Source organism: Girardinichthys multiradiatus, chromosome X (assembly GCF_021462225.1).
Source record: "Girardinichthys multiradiatus isolate DD_20200921_A chromosome X, DD_fGirMul_XY1, whole genome shotgun sequence".
NCBI lineage: Eukaryota > Metazoa > Chordata > Actinopteri > Cyprinodontiformes > Goodeidae > Girardinichthys > Girardinichthys multiradiatus.
In genome coordinates, this window is record NC_061817.1 from 16,108,069 (window position 1) to 16,129,997 (window position 21,929).

The 21,929-nt window shown below is 41.5% G+C and overlaps 1 protein-coding gene across 4 annotated transcripts in view; it reads left to right on the top strand.

Moving 5' to 3' along the window:
• LOC124862447 (parvalbumin-7-like) overlaps nucleotides 1–21,929 on the top strand; it is an 89,896-nt gene that overhangs the window by 60,330 nt on the left and 7,637 nt on the right. The window contains exon 1 of one of the 4 annotated variants that reach the window (XM_047356357.1): nucleotides 12,113–12,247. The exons of the other annotated variants lie outside the window; for them this stretch is intronic. The gene's annotated coding sequence lies outside the window, so the exon portion shown is untranslated. Of the gene's footprint in view, nucleotides 1–12,112; nucleotides 12,248–21,929 lie in introns of those variants that run through there. 4 annotated transcript variants of the gene reach the window in all.

Below are 21,929 nucleotides of genomic sequence, written 5' to 3' on the forward strand. Positions count from 1 at the left end.
CAGAAGGCCACTATTGACACCCTCAAGCAAGAGGGTAAGACACAGAAAGACATTTCTGAACGAATAGGCTGTTCCCAGAGTGCTGTATCAAGGCACCTCAGTGGGAAGTCTGTGGGAAGGAAAAAGTGTGGCAGAAAACGCTGCACAACAAGAAGAGGTGACCGGACCCTGAGGAAGATTGTGGAGAAGGGCCGATTCCAGACCTTGGGGGACCTGCGGAAGCAGTGGACTGAGTCTGGAGTAGAAACATCCAGAGCCACCGTGTACAGGCGTGTGCAGGAAATGGGCTACAGGTGCCGCATTCCCCAGGTCAAGCCACTTTTGAACCAGAAACAGCGGCAGAAGCACCTGACCTGGGCTACAGAGAAGCAGCACTGGACTGTTGCTCAGTCGTCCAAAGTACTTTTTTCAGATGAAAGCAAATTCTGCATGTCATTCGGAAATCAAGGTGCCAGAGTCTGGAGGAAGACTGGGGAGAAGGAAATGCCAAAATGCCAGAAGTCCAGTGTCAAGTACCCACAGTCAGTGATGGTCTGGGGTGCCGTGTCAGCTGCTTGTGTTGGTCCACTGTGTTTTATCAAGGGCAGGGTCAATGCAGCTAGCTATCAGGAGATTTTGGAGCACTTCATGCTTCCATCTGCTGAAAAGCTTTATGGAGATGAAGATTTCATTTTTCAGCATGACCTGGCACCTGCTCACAGTGCCAAAACCACTGGTAAATGGTTTACTGACCATGGTATCACTGTGCTCAATTGCCCTGCCAACTCTCCTGACCTGAACCCCATAGAGAATCTGTGGGATATTGTGAAGAGAACGTTGAGAGACTCAAGACCCAACACTCTGGATGAGCTAAAGGCCGCTATCGAAGCATCCTGGGCCTCCATAAGACCTCAGCAGTGCCACAGGCTGATTGCCTCCATGCCACGCCGCATTGAAGCAGTCATTTCTGCAAAAGGATTCCCGACCAAGTATTGAGTGCATAACTGTACATGATTATTTGAAGGTTGACGTTTTTTGTATTAAAAACACTTTTCTTTTATTGGTCGGATGAAATATGCAAATTTTGTGAGATAGGAATTTTGGGTTTTCATGAGCTGTATGCAAAAATCATCCGTATTAAGACAATAAAATACCTGAAATATTTCAGTTAGTGTGCAATGAATCTAAAATATATGAATGTTACATTTTCATCATTACATTATGGAAAATAATGAACTTTATCACAATATGCTAATATTTTGAGAAGGACCTGTAGTTCACTTATGTAAACAATTTTATGTTCTGATCTCATGACAAAGACGTGGAATGTTCTGTTTCTGGTGTAGTTGCCTGTATGCTCCAGTATAAGTATTTTAAATAGATGGTTAAAAAAGAAAAGAATTTGAAAGAAAATACATTTACTATAAACACAGTGATGCCCTCCCTCTAGTGTTATTGGGAGTAAGCTAAAATGACCAATAACATTTAAGGTTTTGACTTGGTTGAAGTCTCAAAGCTTTCACTTCTGGGTTTGACCCAAATAACAACTTATGTTTTCTTGCCTTGTTGCCAATGTAAAAATAAACCAGCTAAATTAAGTCTATTCCTAAGACATAGATCAAATGCTAAAGGTAAAATTAGCAAACATGGTTTTTGCCAGAGATTGAGTTACTTGGTGTTACATTCAAAGGATGTTTTACAGAAACCATATACCATGTCTAGAGATGCCAGTGACCACACTTACCCCCAGGGTGCTTTTGTCAATATTGGACTTCCTTCAAAAGTTACTGGCTGTTGTTGGTGTACTGCCTTATGATGTTCACAATAATTTCTGGGTGCTGGATCTCATATTGCTCCTTAAGTCTCTCTCAAATATGCCCAGACACCTGTTGCCTGAATTCACACCATTCTCCCAGCCAAGGCTAGCAATAGATACTGTGTGAATCAATCACCCCATGTCTCACCTCTTGAAGCTGAACTTTACACGCTGTCGTTCTTCTCAGTGCTCCATGGTTGATTGCTTTCTGGTATACATATTGCCAAGCTCTGTTCGGGAGTTCGAGATCTGTTTTGGTCCCCTGTCTGGTTTCCAGGTTGTTACCACGTCATCAGTAATGTATTTTATATAACTTTGATTGTATTTATGCTGTTTTATAGAACCGTCAAGTCAATGTTTATTTGTATAACACATGACGTACACAAAGCAACACGATGTGCTTTCAATGAAAAAAAGTGCAAATTCAAAAACGCACATTTGTTTCTTACACAAACCAAGATGGTAAAACTAACAAATCTGCAACATTCCCACAAACACATGTACACATGCACATGCACACACACACACACACACACACACACACACACACACACACACACACACACACACACACCATCTGGACCATATAAAATTTAACTGTAATTACATCTCAAGGCAGGAAAGAATTAAACCAATCGGAAAATAGTTACTGGATATTTATTATTACAGATGGATGAATGTACAAAAAGGTGATTTATAAGGCAAACAAATAAGTCAAAAAGAAATTCCATCGCCAAAAACTTTTCTTCCTCACCTTCAGTGTCCACTCTGAAGGTTCTGAACAGATAACTGAGATAAAGATGCAGTTGAGTGGAAAAACCTTGACAACTCATGGCAGGGGAGATCATGTCTTCTAGACTGTTCAGATCATTGAACAGACACAGTAATCAATATCTTACACCCTCTGAGACCACATGCATACATCTTCCTCCCTGATCACATCTAGTTGTTTTTTTTCTGTCCCTTCTTCTTCTTGTTCCCTGTATCAGAACAATCATTCTCTATGTGCTGCAAAGACATGTAAATCATTCTTTATCTCCTCTACGTCTCCTGGTACAATTGAACTCTCAGGGAGTAGCCTGTTGGTTCCATTTTCTGCAGAGTCAGCCCTAAGATGTGTTGCCTTGCATCAAAATGCACCAGATGTAGGAGGCCTGATATCTTCTCAGGATGTGGAAGCAAATGTTCAAATATGTTTATTTTGGCTCAATGAACAGTTATTAAGAAGGTGTGTGATGTATATCAAGAGTTTGGTGAAAAGGCACATGTATTCACAAACAAAAACAGATGAGAAATATTGACCAGACTAGAATTTATGTCAATGAGGAAGTAATTTCTCTCTTTAGTTGAATTTGTTTTTCTGTCTAGTGTGATGTCCTTCCTCTGTTACTAACCCCTGTCTGATCTCTGTGATATACACTTTCATGTATAGTTTCTATAACATTTCCATTCTCTCATTTTCTCTAGTTATTTCTACATCACATTGACTTTTCTCTCGCTATTCTTAACAAATGTCCTTCTTCCACTTCATACCCTGTAAATGTACTGACTCAAGTAATGCAAGAGTGGCATCAAGGACAAAGAAAACTCAACATTAGAGCTCTTTTCTCTATTACTGCCATTCACAAACAGGTGAACATTTGAGTTGGTCTTTTTTCCTCACCACACAGTTTTACATTTTTGCCCATTCCTTCCCCTGCATTTTTTAAGACATTTTGTGATCTAAGATGTGAATGGAAAATATGCAATTTTCTGTATAAATTATAAAATGTCAGTTGTTTGGGATAGAAAAGCAGTGGCAGATTGTACCTGAAACTTACACAGGGCCTACTCAATTAGCTAAAGGTGTTAAGGATTTAGGGAAACAATGACACAATTGCACTGGAGCGACTCCTACTGAGGCAATTTGACTTTTGCAGAAAGCCTTTGTTGCTATCCATTGCTCTTTATTAAACTTGAAACATGTTCTTAATACTGATAAAACCAAATTGATGTATTATTCCAGATCCAAGGGGCCTCAAAAGATCCCGTCACCATTGTCTTGTGGAGGAAAGGAAATGGAGCTGGTTCATACATATACATTTTCTGGGCATTCTGATTGATGACACCCTCACTTTTAAACACCATGTGGAAATTCTTGAAAAAAGCTGGCTTTTAATTTTTGAAACAAGTTGTATTTGTCATATGCAGCTTGAAAGCGGCTGGTTGGTGCCACTTTCATGTCTGTCTTGGACTATGGAGATCTTTTGTACATGACTACTTCTTCACAATGTCTCAGACTCAGTCTATATCTTGTCTCTGTTAACACACCATTGTGATTTATATTCACAGGTGGGATGGTCTGGTTTGGCTGCTTGAAAGAATTCTCATTGGTTAATTATTGTTTACAAGGCATTACTTGGACTGCTTCCGGCCTATATCTGTCCTGCACTTACATTGAGAATTGTCGATTTGTATACCATTCATTCACACAATTTTCTGCTTCTTTCTGTCCCTTTTGCTCAGACTGATTTGGGCAAGAAAGCCTTTGTTCACTCATCTCCCTCCTCCTGGAACTTGTCTCAGAAAACTTTTAAATTAACTGAACTTATTTCACTAAGACCTTTTACTTCAAAACGAAAAGTTCTAGAGGCTGATTCAATAACAAGTATCTGTTTTTCATAATTTGTTTTTCATTTAACTACATAACTTTGTGTTTTATTTGTTGCTGCCTCTTGGCCAGGACTCCTTTTGAAAAAGAGGTTTTTAATCGCAGTGGGACTATTCCTGGTTAAATAAAGGTTAACAAAAAAAAATGTAGATTGCAACTCATACTTCTCATCTTACCCTTTCCTATGTATGTAGAAACTTAAAGGTTTCTAAAAATGTTGCATTTTAGATATTTCTTTTAATCTACACTGTAAAAAATACTTAGAGATTCTGTACCTTTTTGTCAGAGAAGAAATTGTGATCTTTAATAAGGAAAAACCAGTTAAAAGGACAGCTTCAGCATTGTTAGGCAGCTGTGGTGTAGGGAAATTATTTCCTACATTGCTTAAAAACACTTGCTTTGTTACTCTGTGGTGACTTCATTTTTTTTTTTTTTTTTTTTTATCAGATAACTAAAATACTGCAAATTCAAAAGTTGTAGAAGCTTCCTCCGTAGACATCCAGAAAGTTTAAATCACACTGACTGTAATGGAGTTTTTGTTTTGCAAGACAGATTTTATACAGATGAGGAATATTGGTAAACTAAACGTTTTTCAGGAAAATAAAATGGACCTGAGTAGATCTATTAACACCCCTGGTGACAACTTCTATGGCAAAGCAAACCCTGCTAAGGGGGTGATGACATCACATCTAAATCCTCTATGTATAGCCATCTTTATAAAGATTTATTTTTTACTGTAGACTTAAGATGGTAGACTAATGAATAAAATAATCTTCTTAAGCAGGAAACCAGAGAGATAAGAAAAAAACTTGCTGTTTTTATCTGTCCCTCTTGGTCCTCAAAGAGCTTTGCAATTTGTCTGCAGTATGCTGGCTTACCTGGACTCCAGTTCAAAAGACTCTATCTCATCTGCTTCCATGCCTTGTCTTGTCAGCATTGCTCTTTCATTTCCTCCAGGAAATTCAAGCTCAAACTCCACTTTATCTTTCTGGTTGATCCAAAGAATAATTTTCCTTTTTTCCAAATTATGTGACATGCAACCGAAAGTTTCACTTAAATCCTAGGCTAAAAAAGGTTAGAAGGTAGAAATGTGTGTGCTGATCCAAAATAGGACAAAGAAGAGAAGTTATGACTGGAAAGTATGGATATGTGTATTTGTTAACCTCTCTAAATTTAAGAAATATTTAGCTAGTTATAATGTAATATGATTAAATGCATGTAATACCTATAATAATAATAATAATAATAATAATAATAATAATAATAATAATAATAATAATAGATGCAAACACTCTTAAATAAATATTCAAAGCTAGAGGACATAATTAACCACTGGTCTGTTGATGGTTTGCATAACTGTAGAAAGCTGTCCAAGAGCAAATGTCTACAAATGAATTATGTTTGAAGTGTCTTCTTTGTCACATTCAAGGCACTGTTTAGAACAACATATAAATCTAAACTCTCCGATCTCCAAAATATGTTGATGAATGAGGTCTTATAAACCAAATGACGGCAATGTGAAGACAGGCCAGTAACTTCTGGCGATGGGACAACTGAAATCTGAATTTAAATCATGTCAAGACTTCGCACTTTGGGGAGACATGAAGTAAAGATTACTGGCACCTCTTCTTCACTGTAGTCTTTGTTGCCTTTTCTTTCCCTTCTGCTTCTACGTGCCTTATCAATCCCTAGATCCACCACTGAGATAACTCACAGGTACCTGGTCCATTTTTTTCCCCCACCTTTTGTTCTTTTATCTTCTCTCTTTAACCTTTATTGTTTGTTTGTCTTCCTAAAAACTTGTCATTTGAATATTCAGTCCCCTTCTTTCTCCCATTCCGTTTGCAATACTGGCCAGTTGACTCTAGATCAAACAAGCATTCCCATCAGGAACTAGAGAGATGAACTATACCAGCTAAAACATTCCAAGGCCATTATAAAAAAACAAAGAAGTTCTATCAAGTTTCTAATGTTCAAAGAAACAATTGCTGAGCTTTAGCATAGTTTGCAGCAAGACTGCGACGTTAATTGCACACTGCCTCCAATCTCAAGACAACCAAAGTAATCATCATGCTGTTCTAACAAGCCCAGTCTTCATGTGCCTCATTCCCTTTGAACATAGAGGAATGCACTGCACTCACTGCTGGAGAATGGTTTGTCTATATAAGGGGATTATTGCTTGACCAAAGGAAGTTGCAACTTATTCAGGCTTTTAGTTTCAGTCTAGTGTGTATCTGTCAGGTGTGCAAGAAGAGTCCTGGGGTTACATTCATAAAGGAGTAGAATAAAGACTGAGATGCAGCTAGATAGAGACTGAGTAGAGGGCAATGTGTCAGGGTGCTGGTGTGTGTGGAGACAATTGTCACAAGACGCAAACAAAAAAAGTAAGTACAATGTTATTTGTATTGCACCTTTCACAGATAAAATGACGAATCCCCATGGGTTTTAAACCATGTACATTGTGCTAATGTTAGTCTCCAATCTGCAGACCTTAGAGCTCTGGCAGCAGACTAGGACATGTCAATAAAGTATTGGGTGCCTGGCCATGCAGTGCCCTACAAGTTATAACAAGTATTTTAAAATGATATCTAAAATTAACTGGTAAACAGTGAAGCAATAAGACATGAGTGATATGTGCTCTCCTGTTTTTGCCTGTTAAAGGTCTTTCAACAGCATTCTGTATGGTCTGAAGGTGATGCACAGCAGATTTGTTAAAACAACTAAAGAGGCCAGTACAATTGTCCACATGAGAGAGTTTAGAAATATTTGTTAAATGGTTAAAGCATCAGTGAGCCAATTGCTTGGAGTGATGATCAAGAGACATGGAACTGTCAAAGATCACATCCAGATTTCTGCGCTGCTTCACACACATTAAGTAATGTTTCTGTTTTGTTAGTTCTCAGTTGTAAGCAGTTTTCATTTAACCATTTCTTAATCTCTAGGTAGAGTTGTCACTTGACAACTTAAAAAACTCAGAGGGTTTAAAAGGACAATAAAACTGTATGTCATCAGCATAGAGATTATAAGAAACATAATTAAATTGGTGTATGATTTGGCCTAAGGGAGTGATATACAGTTAAAACCGGGTTGGGCCAAGAACAGGTCCCTGGGTATATCACATGGTAGATCTGACGAATCAGACACTTGATTGTAAAGAATCACTAAAGGATCTCTCTGAAGGTAAGGAGGTAAACCATTGTAGAGCAACACTAGTAAATCTAAAATCTTTGCGTTTGGTAATCAGGATAACATGACCAACTCTGTTGAAAGCAGAGATAAGATCCAACAAAACCAAAACTGTGAACTCTCCTGGGTCAACTGCCATCAGAATGTCACGTGACTCTTAAAGTGGTTTCCGTTTAATGCATTTCATGAAAATCAGACTGGAAAATATCCAAAATATCGTTGCTCTTTATTAAAACAAATCCCAACAGAGGTGGGTATACCTCAACATAAAATGTAAACGTCTAACATGTCATGCCATCCCACTGTTCTTGAAGGGTGGCCCTGAGGTCATTGAGGTTCTGGGTACAGAGTAATGAGCCTCTAGACCGTGAACCAGTTGATCCCAGAGGTTCTCTATGGGATTCAGATCTGAAGAAAGTGCAAGCCACTCCATTCGAACTACCCCAGTCTCCAGCAACCATTCCCTGATGAAGCAACGTCGATTAGCTTAATGATGTTATTTAGGTGGTATGGGCTTGTCACTGTACCATTCACAAAGTGCAGAGAAGTTCTTTATAGACTAGACACACCTGCTCACACTCTTTTATATGTCTCTAACATTGTTGGCGGCCATCATTTAAGCCCAACATGAATCTTCTTTCATCAGAGAATAGTACTGAGGCCCACTGGTCCCTCGTCCAGCGTAATTGCTCCCTGGCCCATGCAAGACGCTGATGTCTATTCCTGGTGGTGTGGTCAGGTACCCTTGCAGGTCATCTACATTACAGACCACACTGATGCAAAAGGTTTGAAATAGTTTGAGGTGACACTTGGGTGCCTCTCGCCACCCTTAAATGTACCTGGAGTTGAGTGGCATTCATCATCTGGTTCTGCAGGGCAGTGCGTGGGTTTCCTCCGGGTACTCTGGCTTCCTCCCACAGTCCAAAAACATGACTGTTAGGTTAATTGGTTTCTCTAAAATGCACTTAGCTGTGTGCATGGTTGTTTCTCCTGTGTGTTGCCTTGCGATGGACTGGTGACCTGTCCAGGGTGTAGACTGCTGGAGATACACCAGCTGTCCCCCATACTGTACAAAAGAAGTGGGTATAGAAAATGGATAGATAGTTTGGATAGCTTTCTTTTTCAATGATAAATGAAATAATTAAAAAAAAACATCCTTTTACAGACAAAATCTGGCACAGTTTTGGTGTATGATCTCAATGAGAACAAATACTTTTGAATGTACTACAGGGTTGGAATTTTAAAGTCTTCTTTTCTAAAATAAAACTGTGTATACAATTCTTTGATGCAGCATAAAGCAGGCATTAAGGCATCAAGCAAAACATAAGGTGCATTGTGCGCAACATTTTAATAGCTAGCAGGCTGCGCTTGATACAGCCCAAAAAATTTTAAATGTATTTCACCTTCTTAAGATTAAAGACTTTTTATTGTCATTTTGCCATATATGTGTGCAGTACATACAGAGGAACTGAAATGTAGTTTCTCTCTCACCATGGTGACATAGAGCATGCAGCATAATAGTACTCAAGATATAGTGAAAACAGATAGTAACTAAAAGCAAAACATTATACAAATCAACCTTTGTTAAAAAACATGTTACATTAAGTAAAAAGAACATAAAACTGTGTAATCAAGTGTGTTTGAAGGCACATGCAGGCTACCTCAGTACAATTCTGCAACAATTATGCAATCTGATGTCTATTATTACAAAATGAAAAACCATATAGTCCATTGATGTGTTAAAGTGATAATGTCCATTTGGTTCCTGAGGTTAGGCAAGGATAGTGTTGAGCATCCTGACAGCCTGGTGAATGAATGTGTCCCTCAGTCTGCTGGTCCTGGTCCTGGCCCAAAGACTCTGTAGTCTCTTCCTTCCTAGCATCTAATATCTTGTAATTGGATGTTAGAGAAGGAGTTAGAATGTCTGGTGTGTTTTTTTTAGATGTATGACGCTTGTAGTAAAATAGTGTTGTCCCTCCTCCATCTGTTGCTGAGCACTGCCGGTCAGCTGGCTCAAATAAGTTATTACACTTTTCATTTTACAGAAAAATATGACTTACTTGCAACTATTAAATAATTTGTTGGATATTTATACCAAATTTGTGCTTAATTCTATGTATCAAAATAACAAGTAGTATACACTATATTGGCAAAAGTGTTTTTCTGTCTATTTTCACATATACATAAATTTTGATGACATCCTATTCCTGAGGAATAAGGTTCAAGTTGATGGACACACCATTGCCAGCAAAACCAACTTTAACTATTCTATAAACAACTTCCACTAGGTTTAGGAGTGTGTTCATGGTTAAATGAGAAAAGTAGAATAGCAGCCTCCACTCTAATTCATCCCAAAGGTCCTCAAGAAGGTTGAAGGTCAGAACTCTGAGCTGGCCAGTCAAGCTTCTCCACACCAAACGTTATACACCCACAGCCATGGAAGTGATACTTGAATTCATTGATTTGGTGGTGTGACCCAATACTGTTGGCAACAAAGTGTATGATATTGAAAACATTAATATTATTGTAGTAAATAATATACTGGGGTTGGACAATGAAACTGAAACACCTGTCATTTTAGTGTGGGAGGTTTCATGGCTAAATTGGACCAGCCTGGTAGCCAGTCTTCATTGATTGCACATTGCACCAGTAAGAACAGAGTGTGAAGGTTCAATTAGCAGGGTAAGAGCACAGTTTTGCTCAAAATATTGTAATGCACGCAACATTATGGGTGACATAACAGAGTTCAAAAGAGGACAAATTGTTGGTGCACGTCTTTCTGGCGCATCTGTGACCAAGACAGCAAGTCTTGATGTATCAAGAGCCACAATATTCAGGGTAATGTCAGCATACCACCAAGAAGAACGAACCACATCCAACAGGATTAACTGTGGACGCAAGAGGAAGCTGTCTGAAATGGATGTTCGGGTGCTAACCCGGATTGTATCCAAAAAACATAAAACCACGGCTGCCCAAATCATGGCAGAATTAAATGTGCACCTCAACTCTCCTGTTTCCACCAGAACTGTCCGTCGGGAGCTCCACAGGGTCAATATACACGGCCGGGCTGCTATGGCCAAACATTTGGTCACTCATGCCAATGCCAAACGTCGGTTTCAATGGTGCAAGGAACGCAAATCTTGGGCTGTGGACAATGTGAAACATGTATTGTTCTCTGATGAGTCCACCTTTATTGTTTTCCCCAAATCCGAGAGACTTACAGTGTGGAGAAGCCCCAAAGAAGCGTACTACCCAGACTGTTGCATGCCCAGAGTGAAGCATGGGGGTGGATCAGTGATGGTTTGGGCTGCCATATCATGGCATTTCCTTGGCCCAATACTTGTGCTAGATGGGCACGTCATTGCCAAGGACTACTGAACCATTCTTGAGGACCATGTGCATCCAATGGTTCAAACATTGCATCCTGAAGGCGGTGCCGTGTATCAGGATGACAATGCACCAATACACACAGCAAGACTGGTGAAAGATTGGTTTGATGAACATGAAAGTGAAGTTGAACATCTCCCATGGCCTGCACAGTCACCAGATCTAAATATTACTGAGCCACTTTGGGGTGTTTTGGAGGAGCGAGTCAGGAAACGTTTTCCTCCACCAGTATCATGTAGTGACCTGGCCACTATCCTGCAAGAAGAATGGCTTAAAATCCCTCTGACCACTGTGCAGGACTTGTATATGTCATTCCCAAGACGAATTGACGCTGTATTGGCCGCAAAAGGAGGCCCTACACCATACTAATAAATTATTGTGGTCTAAAACCAGGTGTTTCAGTTTCATTGTCCAACCCCTGTATTTGGTTATTTCTCTAAATAAAAGCAATTAGATAATATTATTTATATCTCTTTTACATTTTTGTGTTAACACCATAATACCCAATAACATAAGGTTGTCATAATGTGGGAATCTCACAATATTTCACTGCTAAATGGCTGACTGAAGAAATTTTGCTTTGTCCTCTTGTTATATGCAAACACCTTTCACAACAATTGATTTAAAAATTTTATTCCAGAGACCATCAGCAGTTTTAGTTCAAACATTCAGCTCATCTTAACATTCCTTTTTTTTACTTTGAATTTGAGGGGACATAAAAAAGAAGATAGATAGCAAGGTCTCATCATTTTTTACTCATATTACAAAGTGCCTTAAAGGAAAAATGTTTGATGGAAATTAAAAGTGAAAATTAAAAGTTAAGGAGAACATGGTGTGAGAGAATGGAGAAGAAAATAGGGGAGATCAGAACCGAGGAAGAACAGAGGACAAAGCAAGGTCCCATGGGTGGGTGGCGTGAGAAAATAAAAAGAGAAATCAAGTAGCTACAAGCAGAGGAGGAGGGGCAAAATAAATCTGTCTGGAATGAGGGGTTGGGTTAGACGATTATTAATAGTAATATTTGATTAGCATGAGTCAGGATAGAATGTGACACGGCTAGGCCTGGCATTGTAACATCACGACAGGGAGCCCATTTTTCATCCCAAAATAGTTTGACGGAACATGTATAAAACACAAAAGGCAGAGCCTCTGATCTTTCACTGGATGCCCCAGCTGCACTGACCCAACCCCTGTCCCACATCCAAAAACCATCACCAACCAGTAGCAAGGTAAGAATCAAAGAGCATGATATTTGTGTTAAAATGTAATGTCCTGGATAGAAGAATTTGTTTTAAGTTTTATAATATTAAACTAAAGCAGGTAATATTTTTAACTATAAAGAAGTATAGGAAAATCCAGGTGCTCATATAGAAGGCTTATATTTACATATTAAAGAGGTTTTAAGAGAGTGTAGCAAGTGATTAACATAAAAGTCTTTAGAGAGATGTCTAAAAATGCAATTTAGCCTCTTTTACACGCTCCTTCATTAAAGCAGATCAGATTAAGATACAGCGACAGTATATCAACAAAATAATTACTTTGTGATAACAGCAGTCTGATAGTAAAAGTTTGTGTGGTATTATTTTCAAGGACATAATTTAATCACACCTTTTTTGATTGAAAAAGAGTCTCACATCACATCTCCTGTGTTTAAATGCTGATAGAGATAAAACAATAAATAACCATGGTTGTTTCAATGATTTAATGCATTTAATTCACACAGTAGAGTAAACCTTGAACATTCATGGTCAGAATAACACGCAGTCTCACTTGATGCATAGAGGAGCATCATTAGTGTTTGAATGCTACGTTTGTTCCACTTGTTTGTGTATGAACTTAACAGAATCTTTAATTTGTTTAGTAATATTGTATTTATTATTTGGTGTTTACTCGTCGTACTCGTACACGTCATCTTCCGCTTTAACCAGGACCGGATTGCGGGGGCAGCAGACTCAGCAGAGACGCCCAGACGTCCCTCTCCCCAGACACTTGGGGGGGGAGCCCAAGGCGTTCCCAGGTCAGCCGAGAGACATAGTCCTTCCAGTGTGTCCTGGGTCATCCCCTGGGCCTCCTCCCGGTGGGACGTGCCTGGAACACCTACCGAGGAATTCGTCCAGGAGGCATCCGGTATAGATGCCCGAGCCACCTCAACTGGCTCCTCTCGATGTGGAGGAGCAGTGACTCTACTCCGAGCCCCTCCCAGATGGCCAAGCTCCCATTCTATCTCTAAGGGAGTGCTCAGCCACTCTGCAGAGGAAGCTCATTTCAGCCGCTTGTATCCGGGATCTCGTGATCGACCAGTAAATCGAGAGCTTCGCTTTTCAGCTCAGCTCTCTCTTCACCACAACGGACCGGCACAGCGCCCCCATTACTGCAGCAGCCGCACCGATTCATCTGTCGATCTCCTGCTCCATTCTTCTCTCACTCGTGAACAAGACCCCAAGATACTTAAATCCTGCACTTGAGGCAGGAACTCCCCTCCAACCTGAAGAGGACAAGCCACCCTTTTCAGGTCGAGAACCATGGCCTCGGACTTGGAGAAGCTGATCCTCATCCCCAGCCGCTTCACACTCGGCTGAGAACTGCCCCAGCGCATGCTGTAGGTCTTGGCCAGAGGGGGCCAGCAGGACCACGTCATCTGCAAAAAGAAGAGACAAAATCCACTGGTTCCCAAACCAGACCCCCTCCGATCCTTGGGTGCGCCTAGAAATCCTGTCCATAAAAGTTATGAACGGGACAGGTGACAAAGGGCAGCCCTGTCGGAGTCCAACATGCACCGGGAACAGGTCCGACTTAATGCCAGCAATGCGAACCAAACTCCTGCTCCGCTTGTACAGAGACCGGAGGGCCCCTATTAAAGGGCCCCCAATTCCATACTCCTGGAGCACCCCCCACAGGGCATCACAAGGGACACAGTCGAATGCTTTCTCCAGGTCCACAAAACATATGTGGACCGGTTGGGCAAACTCCCATGAACCCTCGAGTACCCTGTAGAGGGTATAGAGCTGGTCCAGTGTTCCACTGCTGGGATGTAAACCACTCCTCTGTTTCCACCAGAGAATGCGTAATGGCAGGATTGAGGAGATCCTCGAAGTACTCCGTCCACCGCCCGATAATGTCACCAGTCGAGGTCAGCAGCTCCCCACCCCCACTGTAGTGTTGGCGAAGCACTGCTTCCCCCTCCTGAGGTGCCGGACAGTTTGCCAGAATCGCTTCGAGGCCAACTGGTAGTCCTTCTCCATGGCCTCACCGAACTCCTGCCAGTTTTTGCCTCTGCCACAGCCCGGGCCGCGGCATGTTTGGCCCCACGGTACCCGTCAGCCGCCTCAGGAGTCCCACAAGCCAACCACAGCCGATAGGACTCCTTCTTCAGCTTAACAGCATCCCTTACTGCCGGTGTCCACCACCGGGTTCTGGGATTGCCGCCGCGACAGGCACAGCAGACCTTACGGCCACAGCTACGGGCAGCAGCATCGACAATAGATGCGGAGAACATGGTCCACTCGGACTCTATGTCTCCAACATCCCTCGGAATCTGGTCAAAGCTCTCCCGGAGGTGAGAGTTGAATACATCCCTGGCCAAGGGGTCCACCAGATGTTCCCAGCAGACCCTCACTATGCACTGTCCGGCTTTTTCCTCCTCCAGCAGATCCAACTCACCACCACGTGGTGATCAATGGACAGCTCAACCCCTCTCTTCACCCGATGTCCAAAACATGTGGCCGAAAGTCTGATGATACAACAACAAAGTCGATCATCGACCTCCTGCCTAGGGTGTCCTGCTGCCAAGTGCACTGATGGACACCCTTATGTTTGAACATGGTGTTCATTATGGACAATCCGTGACAAAACACCACTCGGATTCAGATTGGGGAGGCCATTCCTTCTAATCACGCCTCTCCAGGTGTCACTGTCGTTTCCCACGTGGGCGTTGAAGTCCCCCAGCAGAATAATGGAGTCCCCGGGAGGGACACTATCCAGCACCCCCAACAGGGATGCCAAGAAGGCCGGTTACTCCGCACTACCACTCGGCCCGTAGGCCGAAATGACAGTCAGAGACCTGTCGCCAACCCGAAAGCGCAGGGATACGACTCATCCACTGGGGTAAACCCCAACACGAGACGGCTGAGCTGGGGGGCAACAGGCAAATCCACCCCAGCCCACCGCTTCTCCCCATGGGCCACTCCAGAGTTGAAGAGAGTACAGCCCCTCTCAAGGAGATGGGTTCCAGAGCCATCGCTGTGCGTGGAGGCGAGCCCGACTATTTCTAGTCGATATCTCTCGACCTCCCGCACAAGCTCAGGCTCCTTCCCCCCCAGTGAGGTGACATTCCACGTCCCTAGAGCCAGCCTAAGCATCCGGGGATCGGGCCGCCGAGGTCTCCACCTTCGTCCGCCGCCCAATCCTCTTTGCACCGGGTCTCTCACGGTTCTGGGGGATGGCCTCGGGTCTCTCATTTGGGCTTGGCCCGGCCGGGTCCCACGAGGCGCAACCCAGCCACCAGGCACTCTCTGATGAGTCCTGACCCCAGGCCTGGCTCCAGAGTGGGACCCCGGCTCCGCCGTACGGGGCGACGTCACCTGCCTCGATTTAGTAGTCATCTTGAGGGGTTCTTGAACCACTCTTTGTCTGACCCGTCACCTAGAGCCTGTTTGCCATGAGAGACCCTACCAGGGGCATTTAAGCCCCAGACACCATAGCCTCTAGGATCATTCAAGCACTCAAACCTCTCCACCACATTAAGGTGGCGGTTCAAGGAGGGGATATTTGGTGTTTATTTTATGCAAATGTGATTCTGTATGCATTCAGGGGAGCGTTCACCCATATTTAGAGAGCTTGATGATTTAATTTATTGGCTACAAAGCCAAGTTATTTGTGAAATTGTTTGTAAAGCTTTTTAAACTTGCTTTAGGACTTGCTTTATGTAAAATACATGTGAGTTTGATGTAAAAAAAAAAAAAAAAGGCTCCTTCCTTTTTTGTTCTGGAGGTTTTTTGCTCTGGAGCATTAGCTTTTTGTAACTCTGCTTTGTTGGTTTGAAAAGTATTGAATTAGCCGATATCCTCCATATACAGTGAAGGAAGGAACTTTTAATTTCTTTATTTAGTACTATAAAGGTAACTGGTAGAATAATCTGAAAGCATGTTTGTATCTTACATCTGTCTGTAGTTTCCTCTTGCTACTCATCCTCATATGCTTGACTGCTTTTGTTGGCAAAGCTGCATTCCTGCCCTGTACCTGCCAGAGGATTAAGCAGTGGGCGGCGGTGATAACACCCAGATGATCCCCAGGTTTGCACAAGGAGAGAGCGGCTCTTACATCCACTGTCTCCTTGTGCAGTGGTGCATAGCTGCATGCTTGCACATAGGAATTTGTTTCTGTACAGATCTTTCTCTTCCTAGCCATACAGTTTAAAAATCAATAAAAAGGCGCTGACAGATAGTTTGTTCCAATTAACCAACTGACCTGATTTTGAAAATAAAACTCAGTTCAGATAAATGTCCTTCACAAAAAATTAATGGGGCTTCCTTTTCATTTAGTAAATGGCCTGTTGAAGCAGTTTGTGTGGTCCACATTAATAATTCAAATGCAATTCTCAGTTGGATTTAAGTCTGGACTTTGACTGAGCCATTCTAAAACATGAATATGTCTTTTGCAGCTTCTAGCAGTTTTTTCAAGATTATCCTGTATTTAGCTTTATTCATTCTCCCATCAACTCTCATCATCATTAGGGACGAAGGAGCTGATGATGATGAAAAAAAATCGCACATAGCATGTTCAAGGTGTTAGTTTCCTGACATGCATGGTATTTGGATTGTAGATCAAACTGTAACATTTTGGTCTAATTGTTTGACGGTGGTGCAGTTGGTAGCACTGTTGCCTTGCAGCAAGAAGGTCCTGGGTTCGATTCCCGGCCGGGGGTCTTTCTGCATGGAGTTTGCATGTTCTCCCCGTGCATGCGTGGGTTTTCACCGGGTACTCCGGCTTCCTCACACAGTCCAAAGACATGCCTGTTAGGTTAATTGGTAACTCTAAATTGCCCTTAGGTGTATGAATGAGTGTGTGCATGGTTGTTTGTGTGTTGCCCTGCGATGGACTGGCGACCTGTCCAGGGTGAACCCTGCCTCTCGCCCATACACTGCTGGAGATCGGCACCAGCTCTCCCGCGACCCACTATGGAATAAGCGGTAGAAAATGACTGACTGACTGACTGTTTGACTTCTTCTCATTCATAAAAGTGGCTTCCCACTTGTCTCTGTCTCATGGAAGTGAAATTTCTGGTATGCATGGCTAATAGTTGCTCTTTTGATCAATACCCCCACCTGAGCTGTGGTTTCTGAAGCTGCTCCACAGTTACAACGATCCCCTCGCCTGCTCCTCTGATTAATGCTCTCCTTTTTAGTTTAGGTGCAAGGAAATGTCTTGGTAGGTTGGCAATTTGGCCATATTTTTTCCTTTTCTCTTGATGGTTTGAACACTGCTTTGTGTGATGCAAAAGGTTTATGATGCTTTATAACCTAGCTTTGCCTTAAAGTTTACAGCTGTCTCCTGGTCCTGTCTGCTGTGTTCCTTGCTCTTGATGATGATGTTTATTCCCTAATGTTCTCTGACTAACCTCTAAGGCCTTCACAAAACAGATTGATTTATACTGTGAGTAAATTACACAGAGTGGGACTAAACCTACTAATTAAGTGACTTTTGAGGGCAGCTGGATGCACTGGAATTAATTTAGAGATATCAAATTAAATGGAACTGAACAGAAATGCATGCCACAATTTTCTTATTTTTATTGTAAAAAGTATAAATTCCCTTCACTTCACAATTATTCACATTGATGGTGTTAATACCGATAAGATACTTGAAATGTGTGGCTGTTACATGACAAAATGTAAAAAGTTCAAGGAGCAGGTAAATGCCTCTGCAAGGCACAGTTGACCTTGCAAGGCACACAATCTCATGACCTTAGAAAAATCTTTAAATGGGACAAAGATGTGTTACTGAGTCGCATAATCCTACAAAACAATGCTTAAAGTTGTCCTATATTTGGTCACAGTTACAAAAAGAAAACCTAAAATACTCTAAAATGAAATCTAATTCCTGTAGGTCTTTTTCTGCCTGAACAGCAACATCACTGCAGAGGCATGTTTCTCCGCTCCACTATGCACTGTCTACATCCTTTCCCTCCTAACTCATCTTGTGTTATGTACATCCACATACTCTCTCTGTGTTTTGCAGCCTCCTTAGCAAATATACACTGAAACAAACATAAAAGAGCTTGGATTTCTTAAATGCAGGCAAGTTACTCTCTAAGCCTCCTGTAAATCTTGGGGCTTCAATATAAATACTCTCTCACACACTCACACTTGTCTTACTATATTTTGTTAGGACCTTGTAGTGACTCTCATGGACTTTCTTTGATTTCCATTCATTTTTAGCCCTATGGCCTATCCCTGACCCTACCACCAAATCTAACCATTACCAGTACATACCTAACCTTAAGCCTAACCTTAACTCAATTCACACCTTAGTCCTAAACCTAACCCCTAGCAAAATGGCAAGTAAGGACCATGAAAATGTCCTCACTTTACAACAAACGGTCCCCACTTTGCTGGTGAAATGGAGAAAGAAAACAGGTGCACACACACACACATGCGCGCACACACACACACACACACACACACACACACACACTCTTGCAGCTGTTATAGTGGACTGGGGAGCTGGTGGTTGTGCAGGACGGTTGGGTTTCCCACACCTTCTGAGAGCATTAGGGTCATTTAGATCCCCAAGAGGGAAAATGTTTTTTGCTTCAAAGAGCATAAAGGTCAAACTCCAGTACTGTTGGGGAGAAAGGCATGGATGACATTTTATTCACAATTAAGGTTTATCATCAGCTTATTTTTCCTATCTGAAGCAGACATTTGGTGTTTTCATTGGCAAAACAGTTGAAAATCCTATTAAATCATGACACGTATGTCAAATAGTGTTTATCCGATAGACTTCCACATTTAAAAGTGCACATCTTGACTTTCTTTGGGGAAAAATATTACTGCTATTATCAAACGTTTAAAAAAAAATATCTCGTGTATGATGCATGATTTTGCTGAATTTTGCTTCAGCATGCAAATTACTGATTCTTAAAGTAGAATTAGATTTCTAACCAAAAGGATAAGTTGATGCTGTAGACTTAAAAGAAAAAGAAAACAAAGGCATCCAGGACAAATACTTCTAACCTGAGGGACTTGTTGGAAAATATCTACTCAATGTATTTAAAGGAAGGCTGCATGGTGGAGCAGTTTGTAGACCCGTTGCCTTGCAGCAAGAAGGTGCTGGGTTCAAGTCCCGGCCTGGTGTGTTCCTGAATAGAGTTTGCATGCTCTCCCTGTGTATGCATGGGGTTTCTCTGGGTACCCTGGCTTCCTCCCACAGTCCATGAGCGTTAGGTTAACTGGTTTTAAACCACCCTTTGGTATGAATGTGTGCGTGCATGGTTGTTTGTCCTTTGTGTCTCTGTGTTGCCTTGTGAAGGATGGGGACCTGTCCAGGATGTACCTGGCCTCTTGCCAAATTAACACTGAAGATAGGCACCTTCCCCTTTAAAATATCTTAAGTCCCAATTGGTTTTGTGAAGTTTGTGCTTGAAATAACATGCCCCAATCTGACTTTTTCTCAGAGATAACAAACTCTTTTTTTTAATAATCAAGTTAATAATTATGTTTTTGAAATGGGAGTTATACTTCTGGTCTTCCATTGCTGCTGGTTGAGTGAATATAAAATGGCAGCTTAAATTACGCCACAAGTTAGTTTCTTGGTTTTAGTGGTTTGAATGGCTTGTAACTGTCAGAATGTGACATTTTGGACTTTGTGTTTTGTTTTGTTTACTGATTTATCATATTTCTCCAGCCCCTCTGGTTAGGTTGTGTTTACTTGTTTACATTTTGTTTGTTTACATCCTAGTCCTTGTGTTCTCTGCTTCCCTTCCTGTCAGTTCAGTCTGTGTGGTTAGGTTTCATTACTCTGTAATCTGGTTTGCTTTATGGGTTCCTTGTTCGTTCTTAGGTTTGGTGTTTCTTATGTTCCCTTCAGTTTCTCAGTTTCCTTCAGTTCATGTTTATCCCTGATTCTTATGCTTTATTTTTATCTTTGTTTATAGTTTTGTTTTAGGTCTGCTCCATGTCTTGTTAATTACTTGTATTAGGTTCACCTGTTCCCTCTGCCTTCCTGCCTCCTTGCCTCACCTGTCCTTAGTTCCTTTGATTACCTGCCTTTGTTTTCTCTCTGTATATTAGTTGGTTTGTTTCATTATGTTTTTGTGGGTTCCTTGTGTTACAACTCAACCCTTTATCCTCGTCCTTGCCTTGAGTCTCCATGTTCCTGCAGTGTCTGTAATGTAAGTGTTTGGATCTCGACCCTGTTCAGTACCTGCAGTGTTTTGTTATGTTTTGACTTTTTTTGATTAAAGCTGACAGACTGCTTTTTGAAATGCTGCTTCCAAGCTCTTGTCTGCGCTTCGGTCCACTCCAAAACCTCACCGTTACAGTAACATCAGGTGAGCAGAAATGCATCAAGGACCCTGTGCACTTCACATTGCAGATAATTGAATGTGCAAGTTCGCTGGTTGCTTCAAGTATGCACAAAACGTTTTTTGTGGTCATGGTAGCATATATAGATGTAGGGTGTGGCATGGAGCTGCCTACATTAGCAGCAGCCATGCACGTCAATGTGCATTGGTCATCAGGCAATTTAAAGCACAAATAATCCAGGATAACCTTGTGCCAAGGCTGCAGCCCAATCATCTCCAAACAGCACCGGGAGCACTCCAAATAATTTATTATCATTCTTGGTTGTGTTTAGTAATTAAGAGGAGGAGAAAAAGGGCACAAGATTTGCAATGTTCTGTGCTGAAAACCTGCACACTTGAATCCTGCCAAGGTTTGATAAGATAAAGAAAACACTGATGTTTTTTTCTTCCTGCACAGTAAGGCTTAAACTGATGATGGGGATGCAGAATCCTCAAACCTCAATTCGTAGCAGCAGCTAATCAATTCGTAAATTCTGCAGTTTGTGAGGAAACCTCCTTGTGCAGATGCAGTAGCATTGGGGTAGGATGACTAGGAAAAAGACAGGAGAAAAGCTGTTTGGCAAGTACCATGAGTAGAGTAGCTTCTTGACTGTCTTCTCACTGTATTGAAGTTTTCCACATTTGTTGTGATCTATTGATGTTTGGATGATCTTGAAGGTCAAAGATACCGTAGGGTGATCTTCCGGTGTGAAGGGGGACCCAAACCATCAAATGTAAATTTGTTTTTACATGTTCACTAATTATTCACATGCAGCGAACATTAGCAAAACCACACCTATAATATTTTGCCTCAAATTGGATTATTGTACTTACTTTGTATGGTTCAACTCACAGAACACTGAATGTGATATTCCAGTAAATTTACCTTATCCTTCTCATTTCATCTTGAATTGTTTGTTTTCTTCTGGAATAACTTTGTGCTTAAGGTCAGAGAAGAAGACTGAGCTTTTACAGTGACACAGGATTGAATTTGTGGCCACACAAGTAAAGCACTGTTCAATATTGATCTGTGTGTGCAGCAGGGTGTTACTGAAGTAGAAAACACCATGCCTCTCCAGAAGCACATACATCACTTGAGCTCAGTTTGACACCGGAGGATGAAATCTATAAACTACTCCATGTAGTAGTTAACAGCTAACTTAGTTCTTTGTAGTCTGACACACTGGACCATCCACATGGATTGTTTGTAATCTACTTTTTTTTAAAACATGGGCATAAAAATGTAATTTACTATTTCTGTTGTGTTTGTTTGGCGCATTTACTTAAAACAGAGTAGAAACAGATAAACGGCTGAAGAATTTGTCTACAGGAGTAGCACAGCTAGTTAC